The sequence below is a fragment of the Sinocyclocheilus rhinocerous genome, unplaced genomic scaffold (genome assembly GCF_001515625.1).
Source record: "Sinocyclocheilus rhinocerous isolate Xijiao unplaced genomic scaffold, SAMN03320098_v1.1 scaffold1201, whole genome shotgun sequence".
In the NCBI taxonomy this organism is placed as follows: domain Eukaryota; kingdom Metazoa; phylum Chordata; class Actinopteri; order Cypriniformes; family Cyprinidae; genus Sinocyclocheilus; species Sinocyclocheilus rhinocerous.
Genome location: NW_015654059.1, coordinates 459,884 through 460,396, shown reverse-complemented (window position 1 = coordinate 460,396; position 513 = coordinate 459,884). Strand labels below are relative to the sequence as shown.

Genomic DNA, 513 nt, shown 5'->3' with positions numbered 1-513 from the left:
ATAAAGATAACGATAAAGATATAGTTCTAAAAATCGTTCTTAATATTAAATATTAGCAGAGTCAACACCACAGCTGTAATGATAAAGGCACAGAGAAACGATATCGTTAGAATCATTTTCAGAACGATTTTTTCCAGCTGATGAACGATAAAAACATTGACAGCCAATCAGAATCAATCCTGCTGTAACGAGCTCGAGAATTTAAAGCGGCAGACGAGTGTATGCTTAGAATAATCAGACGGTATCGCTGGTGTGGACGCTAATATTGTTATCTTTATAGTTATCGTTCTTGGTGTGAACGGGGCTTTAAGCTTGTTAGCCCCCTGTGTGTATATAAGTTAGCCCTAGTTTTTCTTTAGTTCCTTGTGAGTTGTTGAATGTAGGTCTAATGGATGTCTGTTTGCCAGTCATTCTGTTCATTGTTCCCTTTGGTTTTTGGCTTATTGTTTGTTCTAGTTTTTCCATTAAATACCTGCACATAGATCCTTGCCTCTGCCTTTTTCCCCAGCTTCT

General features: G+C 37.6%; 1 protein-coding gene across 1 annotated transcript in view; it reads right to left on the bottom strand.

Annotated features, from left to right (window-relative positions):
• The window catches only part of LOC107716683 (NEDD1 gamma-tubulin ring complex targeting factor), a 10,791-nt gene that overhangs the window by 2,099 nt on the left and 8,179 nt on the right, over positions 1 to 513 (bottom strand). The gene's annotated exons all lie outside the window — the stretch shown is intronic.